The sequence below is a fragment of the Leptonychotes weddellii genome, chromosome 8 (assembly GCF_054177405.1).
Source record: "Leptonychotes weddellii isolate Sample4059 chromosome 8, ASM5417740v2, whole genome shotgun sequence".
Lineage (NCBI taxonomy): Eukaryota > Metazoa > Chordata > Mammalia > Carnivora > Phocidae > Leptonychotes > Leptonychotes weddellii.
The window spans coordinates 85,612,571-85,621,240 of NC_138376.1; the positions used below are offsets into that span (position 1 = coordinate 85,612,571).

Here is an 8,670-nt window from a genome sequence, read left to right on the forward strand (position 1 = left end):
TGTCTACTTAGAAGCAATATGACTATAGATAATGAGTAACTCTATGCTTTAGTTTCCTTAGATGTAAAATGTGAGTAATGCTAGCAACTACCTCATAGAAACTGTGTGAATGTCAAATCTTATAATAATTGTAAAACACTTAGAATATTACTTATAAGTCTTAAGGAGGCTTAGCTTATTGTTATGTAATAAAAACTTATAATGTTTTTGACATTCTGGTTTTCACAGCCAGCCTTATCCTAAGATTTTGTGATCTAAATGTGCTTGGTCACTCTAATATATTACTTACACCTTATGTCAGTACTTTGAGGATTAGTATTTATATAGTTACATGTTCAATCTATTTGAATTCATTTTGGTGAATGACTTTTTTTTGGGGAATAACTTTTTTTTCCAAATGGCTCATTTTGTGTGTGATCCATTTAATTAAGCAATTACCAGATGACTTAATAATTTGTTGCACAGTACACTTTATCTTAGTAATTTGAAATGACTGCCCTTTATATTAGATTGAATTCCCACATATAGTTGAGCCTAACTCTTGCCTCTCTCTTTTGTCCTAATTATGTCTGTCTACTTCTGAATTGAGGTCATATTCCTAATATTTAATTATTGAAACAATTTTAATACATTTATGTCCATGTGATCTTGTTTTCTCATTTGTAAAATTGTGAAAATAATTGTACCTATCTCAGAGTTGTTTGAAAATTAATATATGTTATGTGTAATAGTTGTTAAATACTCGTAAATTTTTTAGTACATATTAGCAGTTGTTATAATCATTATTCTGGAAGAATAGTTTTATGTCTAGACTGATGGGTTATTACAATAAGAGTCTCCAGTGAGTCATACCTCCTGGTATTCATGCCCCTTTGCAATGTGAATTTCTCAGCCCTCATCAAGAGGTGGAATCTATCTTCCCATCTCTTGGATCTGGGTGGGCCTGTGTCTTGATTTTACCAGTAGAATGGTAGAAGTGTCTTTGTGTGATTTGTATGCCTGGGCCCAAGAGGCTTTAAGATACCTGCTTTTACCCTATAGGAATTTTTGGATATCTTGCTGAATAGGAAAATTACGGTGGCTGTCCTGGATAACCACTAGACACATGAGTAAAGCCATTTTGGACCACCCATTCCCAGAAGAGATCTCAGTGCCAGCAGCTGCGTGAGTGACTCTAGGAGAAATGAGCAGAAAAAAGATCCAATGGAGGGCAGCCCAAATTATAGAACATGAACAAGTAAATGTTGTCTTAAGCCTCAGTTTTAATTCCTTTGAAATGCCACAGTAGAAAACGGTTACACAGACTTTAATTTCCTATTTTATTTTAAAATATTATTATTATTTTTTTACACAAAGTAGTTTTAATTAGATTTGAAGATATTAATTGCATTCTGTGTGCGGTGAAAAAAATGAAACATACATGTATTTAGCACAAACTTGTGAAATACACTGAGCATAACTGGGTAGGAAGCAGTCTCTGCCCCTCTCCCTCCTCTGAGAACTGTCAGGAGATCCCACTGGGATGAAGTATTTCCTGCAACAGTGGGGCACCAAGCGTAACATTCACTAATTCTCTCCTTTCAGTATTGGTGGCAACTCGCCATTGTCTTTCAGTTCCTTAGCAATATCCAGACCACCAACAAGCTCCCCTGTTAGAGACAGCTGAGAGTACGTGGGCCAATTGGAGTAAGCTTTTAACCCCTGCTGAACTCCTTCAGCCTCCAATACATCAAGTGTCTCATATTCAACACCAGTACTATTTCCTATTTCCAGAATTTGTCTGCTGAATCCACATTTTGCTTCCTGTTAGTTTCCCTCCATAGGAGCATGACAGAAGGTTTATTTGTCAGTATTTTGATCCCTCTAATTTGGGAGCTTTGGGGCAAATTGTATCTAGTTTGTCCGATACTTCCAGCTCCTTAATTCAATCAAGTCCTCCTATGAGCTCTCCAGAAACATAGAGCTGGGGAGAGGTGGGCCGATTGGAATAGGTTTTGAGGCTCTGAAACTTCGTCACCTGAGAAGATATCAAAACTGCTTAACTGAATATTACGTTTGTTAAAAATTTCCACCATCTGCTTGCTGAAACCGCAGTGGGGTTCTTGAGGAGTTCCTTTCATCAACCACATGCAAGGGGTGGCAGGAGTTCATTTCTTCAGGCGAAGGTTGGGATCTTCTTTAGGATGCTTGTTACCACTGGGTGGGAAGGAGCTGCTAGATCCATGTCGCTGAACTTTTTTGGTCAACTTGGGCATGTGCACCATCTAATAGGTCATTTTTCTGAGAAATCTTGAAAAACAGGAGGATGGGGACTAGAACTAAATTCATATTTTTCAGATACTTAAGTGTGGTGTCTAAATGTGGTGTCTGTCTTGATAAGATGGGGACCCCAAATGTGCGGTGATGATAGAGTGGGGGCTGGTGGTCTGAGCGTGAAAGGATTCACCCGAGGTGGAAAAAACGGAGAGAGAAATTTGTTGACTATACTGCAAGGGAGCCGCGGGCAGGACCGCAGAGGAGAGGCCGTGTGCCAGGAGGCTGTGGGTGGGGGCTGTAGTTAAAGTGGGAAGGTGAGGAGGTATGGGACATAGGAATTCTCCCTTTTTTGGTGACTGTGCCTGGTTGGAAGTAGCCCATTGGTCAGCTAGGGCCTATGGCTATCTTGAGGCGGGTCCCCTGATGGGCCTGAGTTCAGCCAGGGGGTCGCTGTGGGCCCTTTCTCTCTTCCATCACTCAGGCCTGTTTCCTGAAAGCAGCCTCTACATTAAGGACCAGTTTCAGCTTCCAACTTCACAAACGAAACTTGAGGGCGTTCTTCGGCTAACTCTGCTATGGTGTCATTCATCTGATCGCACCGTGGAGCCCGTGGTGCCCAAACATGGACCTCGAGGAGGGACTTGGCTCTGAGGAGCAGCAGTTCCTCAAACGGCAGGACTCCGCCAACCTCCTTCTGGGCCGCTCCCGCCTCGGCCACACCCACGACCCTGCCGGGGCTAGACAGGGGCCCTCGAGTCTACAGTTAAATGATTCCTTCCATATCTCAATAACTAGAAATTTGCATTCTTTAAGGATATTCTACTCTTTATTCTCTATTTGGGTTTGAATCTATACTTTAATCATCATTCTGGTGACACATATGTCTATGAAAATATAGAAAAGGATGAAACTCACAATAATATCTAAAATAAAAATTGACAAATTATTAAGTTATCAGTGAACATTTTTTCCTCTACTAATTAAATAGAGGACAGTGCTGTATTTAGAACAAACAATGGCTCACCTGTGCTTCATCCCAGACATTCTGGTCCTCTGAAAATAAAAGATGGTTTTATCTTTCTCCAAGGCCTACTGTCAGCCCTTAGACCCATTCAGCTCTACCATCTAGAAACCTGGTATCAGTACCAAATAAGTCACGTTATTCTGCACAAAAGTTTGTCAGTGTTTATTCATAATATAAATATAGGTTGATTACACAAGACAAAAGCAAACCTCTGTCACTTTAAGACATATACCAGAATAAAATAGGATAACCAGCACTTCCAAATCAATAGCTATCATTTTCATGTAGCCAAATCTATTTAACTATGTTTCTCCTTTATGCACCAAAGATGTTCTGAAGTCTAAGGTGTTGTTGTCTATTCACATACAGTATTTTTCTGATACGATGCCCTTTACTTAGTGTGTGACATATTTTATTTCAGAATTTAGGAAAAAGAATAACTAACATCCTTTAGGAAATCAGGAAGAAAATTAAGACCAACACAGAAATGAGTCGATGGAAATTTTCCTTAAAGTAGTTCCTAAAATAAAGACAACAGAAAGACTGATCTCTGGCATGTATAAAAAGAAAACTAGAAAACAAGCAAACTTATCCAAAGAAGACATCCAGATGGCCAACAGACACATGTAAAGAAGCTCAAAATCACTAATCATCAAGGAAATGCAAATCAAAACCACAATGAGATATTACCTCAAACCTGTCAGAATGGCTAAAATCAAAGACACAAGAAATAACAAGTGTTGGCGAGGATGTAGAGAAAAAGGAACTCTCTTGTGTGCTGTTTGTGGGAATGCAAACTGGTGCAGCCACTGTGGAAGACAGTATGGAGGTTCCTCAACAAGTTAAAAATAGAATCACCATATGATCCAATAATTCCACTACTGGATATTTACCAAAAGAATATGAAACATTAATTCAAAAAGATATATGCACCTCTATGTTTACTGCAGCATTATTTACAACAGCCAAATTATGGAAGCAGCCCAAGTGTCCATTGATAGATAGATGGATAAAGAAGAGGTGGTATGTATATACAATGGAATATTACTCAGCCATAAAACAGAATGAAATCTTGTCACTTGCAATGACATGGATGGAGCTAGAGAGCATTATGCCAAGTGAAATAAGTCAGTCAGAGAGAGACAAAGATCTTAAGATTTCACTCATATGTGGAATTGAAGAAACAAAACAAGCAAACAAAGGAAAAAAGGGACAAAAAACTAAACTCTTAACTATAGAGAACAAACTGATGATTACCAGGGGGAGGTGGCTGGGGAGATGGGTGAACTAGGTGATGGGGATTAAGAGCACACTTACCATGATGAGCACTGAGTAATGTATAGAATTGTTGAATCACTATATTGTGCACCTGAAACTAATATAACACTATATGTTACCATATTGGAATCAAAATTTATAAAAAGTAAGTTTAATTACAATGAAAAAAAACCAAGCAAAATTAGTAATGATAAAGTTGTTTGTCAATAGCTACAGCAAAGATAGTCCAATAATTCAACCACAAGGCATGACATTTTAAGCTTTTGTTTTCGATAAAAAGGAAAGTAAATTAGCTGGATTTTAGTCCTCCAAGTCAAAAATATCATATTTCTTTCATTTTCAGTAGTAGAATTATCTTGTATAGAGAACTATTATTTATAATAATAGTGAACTCAGTTCTGTTCTTCATGATAATTTTCACATTTCTTTTTATTTTTCTAGAAGTCAATCGTGGTAAAGTTCTTTTTGTGATTTATGTGAGGAAGTACTGTCCCATATTCTTCTAAGTTGAAATGAAATGGTGAGTTTTTCCCCTTCATATCAATAAGAGAAATCTTTAGGGGCCCACAATGTAGTTTGATAATTTAATTTCATTTTCTGCCAGATATGCCTTTCCTAGCAGTGAACGAATGGCACACCATTCTCCTTCCTCTGCTATTTGTTTAACAACATGGTAAGAGAGATGACCAGTAAGATAGAAGCCAAGGTAATTGCTGCAGTCTATCCAACTTATGGGTCTTGTTTCCCTGCCCTTCCAACGGCGCTCGTGATTCATACATTCTAACATATAAGTGTGCATCATATACATGGTGCGGCACTTGTTTCTCAAGCCTGTGTGTGTGTGCATTTCTGTCTGTGTAGGAAAGCATTTTTAGTACATGAGTGTGTATCTAGGGCAGCATGGAAAAACTCAGGGGAATTTTTATAACTTGAATTTGTATATCATTTTAGTTTGCAAAGTATAATAACAGCAGTCATCTCATTTTACATTTTCCTACCTCACGTGTGTTTGAGGCAGAAAAGCAGGAAGTAGTTGCCTCTCTCTATGGAGAAATGACTGTGAACAACAGAGGCTAAGTAACATGTCCAAGGTTACAGAGTAAAGGAGGAGCGGAGGTGGGACACCTGAATCCCTGACAAGTGCCCTTTACCCAATGCCATGCTGGCCCTACCAATAGAAAATATATTTTCATGATGCTGAAAGGATGCTCCTCTCTTCACCTTTTTTTTTTTTTTTTTGAGGTATATTTCTTCAAGAAACATGTTCAGCATAACCTGGCTAGCATTATAAAGGAATATATAAGGATTAAATTTGATTAGTATATAGCATATATACTAATATTATTATAGCCCATATACTAACATATATTATTATTCTGAGTACTGATACACGTTAAAAATAAGGTTCTAAAATGCCATTGGCTTATGCAGTTTTGAGAAAGAATTCGGTAATAGTATGCTGCACCCTTCCCTGTAACACACACACACACACACACACACACAGTGCATCAGTAATTAATAATAAATAATAAATAAATAAGTAACCAACCCACCAGATACTTATCTAATTTGGTCTAAAGCAAAAATAGCAGAATTTGTCTTGCCCCTACTCATGATTCATTTTTTTTTTTCACAGAAAAGCATTTGGATTTAATTTAAGAATTTAGATACTTTTTTGAAAATGTTGGTAAACACAGTCTGTACTTGGAGCTGGATGACAGACATGCTCTTAACATAAGATGTTCATCCTACAATGTGATTTTTTTCCAGAGAACGTTCAATATCAGGCCTCTTTGCTGCAGCTGGTTTCCGCGGGAGGCCCTAGAGATTGGTTTCTTTACAAACAGGTTGCTACTACTTCCTGTGAAGTTCATAAAGCACCTTTCCCTTTGCTCAGTCATCCAGAATGAAGTCAAAGGGCTCAAGGTTTCTCCAGAAGCTGTGAGCCAGGGTGGTCTCTTCCTTGCTCATCTGGCACTGCCTCTAGTCAGACTGGTCAGGAATAGGAAGAATGGCTTCACGGGCCAGGACATCGCTTTTTACCTGCAAGGGAAATTTTTTTTTTTTTTAAATTTTGTAGGAAAGCTTCTTTCCTCTGTCAATTTCAACATAAAAATACATTCCTCCTGGCTGTGCAATGGGCTTGATGTCAGAGAGCTCTGGATTTCCAACAGCTAGCTCCATCTGTTCTTCCTGTGCCTGGGTAACGTAGGCATCTTTAATGTCATTAGCAGAGCAGTGGCTGAGTGGCACAAAAATGGTAGCTCTTATAATGTCTCTAAAATAGAACACTCCACTTCCTTGACTCTTGCAGAGCTGTCTCAGTGTAGTCTTATATTTCTTCACCTCTTCCACCATCTTGCTGAAAGCTCGATCACTGACTGGTCATGTCCGATGGGCAGGATGTGGACATGGTCGTCAGATAAGCCTCCTTTGACCAGGGAAAGGTAGCGATGTGTGTCAACGTTGACCACCAAATGCTTGTCCACTTTTGGACTGGCAAGGCAAACCTAGCAAGGTTCTGGAGGCTAAGGAAGTTTGGAAGCTGCCTTGGGTCAAGAGATGATTCCTCCTGTAGAGGAATGCCTTCCTTCTCTGCTTCAGTCTACCTATCCCCTTAGCCATCTTATAGAATAACAGAGTAGTTACAGATGATTAAAGAGATAAAAATGTACATATAGCCTTTAGAAGATCATTGGTCACATAAGCAGGGATGATTTCATCTTCTGTGTGTGGGTTGGATATAAAACACCTATTTAATTTTAACCATCATTATTGTGAGCCAGCTTTGTGGAAGTGGGAGAGAGCCATCTGCTCAGAAAGGTGATTATGAATAACACATAATGAAGCCTCATCAGACCAGCACTGACTGGGGCAGAATTACATGGTGACCAAGACAGAGTGTAGAGATCAGCAAACAGGGCTTTGAATAGGAATTCTCCCACTTACTACCACTGTGACCTCAGACAATTAGTCCTCCCTTCATCTGCAAAATGACAACAATAGTATTTACTTCATAGAGCTTTTGTGAGGATTAAATAAGAAAGTGCATGGATAGCCCTATGCATGGCACATCATCTACATCAATAAGTGTTATAAGAAATTTGCCAAGAATTTCATAAAGTAAGATTTCCTACTGATTCAAGAGCTCATAGATATTTTTAAAACATTTATGAGACTTTTGTTCTTTGCCATAAAACTTGATATAAACACTAATCATGTAAATAACTTGGTCTGTTATAATGTTACTGATAGTCACTATAAAACTTTCCAACCCTGCATTTCTTACTTTTTTCTTAGTCCTTACTTGTAAAATTTCTGCCAAATTTCCCCAAATCATAACTACTTCACTCTTGAGAAAAGATTAATTTGTTTCTCTTCTGTTCAGTGTCTCAGGGTCCTGATTCTCACAAACGTGATTTTCCACACCCCCTTTGCCAATTGTTTTCTGGATAGATACCGCTAATGGGAGACAAAATTAAAAAAAAATGGAGCACAACGGGAGAGAAGCCAGGTTACTTCCTTGTCTTCTTTCCTGGCTTTGAGCTGCATTTTTGGTATAGATTGAGTCTCCATAATTCCATCTCTTTCTAGCAGACCTTCTCTCTGTGGCCACAATTTCTGTTGAGCTAATCCTTGCCGTGATCCCAGTTCCCAAATGGGCCTTGCTTCCATGAGTGGTTGTTCCTCTGTGATTCCAGCTTCTGTCTTCATGTTCTGTAGTCTCAAGCTTTTGCAGCATCATTGTCTCCTTTGTCTCTCCAACTCTAGACTAAATTTTGACTGACACTAATCTCTGGGTGTTGATGTGAAACACTGGGTGTCCTCTCCATTCTCTGATTGTCTTGTAGATCTTCCTCTTCCTTTGTAACGCTAGTGGTCCATATTAATGTCCTCTATTAAACTACTTGGTCTGGGTTCTCCTCCTGTTTAGACCTGACAGATTCAATCATGGTAATTCTACAACTGTTCCTAAGCAACTGACCTAGTGTAGACATTTAATTTTTAGATTTTTTTTTTGTGTGTGTAGAATTTGATTGAATTCCGGAGTACATTTTACAAAGGTATGTACAGAACTATGAGTCATTTCTTTTTTTTTTGGGAAAATTAAA

At 38.5% G+C, this 8,670-nt stretch overlaps 2 pseudogenes; both read right to left on the reverse strand.

Annotated features, from left to right (window-relative positions):
* Positions 1 to 1,510: 1,510 nt before the first annotated feature.
* Positions 1,511 to 3,623, reverse strand: LOC102750238 (glutaredoxin-3-like; annotated as a pseudogene).
* Positions 3,624 to 6,451: 2,828 nt separating this feature from the next.
* LOC115941532 (CWF19-like protein 1 pseudogene) lies at positions 6,452 to 8,272 on the reverse strand (annotated as a pseudogene).
* Positions 8,273 to 8,670: the final 398 nt, after the last annotated feature.